Raw genomic sequence first — 302 nt, 5'->3', positions numbered from 1 at the left:
TACATTATGTGAAAAAATTTTATTTACATAGAAAAATCATTATTACATTATAAGCTCAAGATTTTATTACATTTTGAGAAAATGATTACATTATGAACATTTTATTACAATAATAATGTAATATGTATTACATTATGTGCAGTTATTACATTATGAGTTGCTACAAACACCTTTGCTCACGTGCCAACAAGTGCGCACACAACGGATGATTCATTTTCCAGTCAAGTCGAGTCTGGGGTGTGCTGTGCGATATACAGCATCATCTGCGATAATATGGTAAGTGTTGTTGTAATGATGTGCGA

General features: G+C 31.5%; 1 protein-coding gene across 1 annotated transcript in view; it reads right to left on the bottom strand.

Annotated features, from left to right (window-relative positions):
- LOC107719723 (mitotic-spindle organizing protein 1-like) overlaps nucleotides 1-302 on the bottom strand; it is a 6,815-nt gene that overhangs the window by 5,664 nt on the left and 849 nt on the right. The window lies entirely within an intron of this gene.

This window comes from Sinocyclocheilus rhinocerous, unplaced genomic scaffold, assembly GCF_001515625.1.
Source record: "Sinocyclocheilus rhinocerous isolate Xijiao unplaced genomic scaffold, SAMN03320098_v1.1 scaffold721, whole genome shotgun sequence".
Lineage (NCBI taxonomy): Eukaryota > Metazoa > Chordata > Actinopteri > Cypriniformes > Cyprinidae > Sinocyclocheilus > Sinocyclocheilus rhinocerous.
This window is presented reverse-complemented; position numbering and strand designations above follow the sequence as displayed.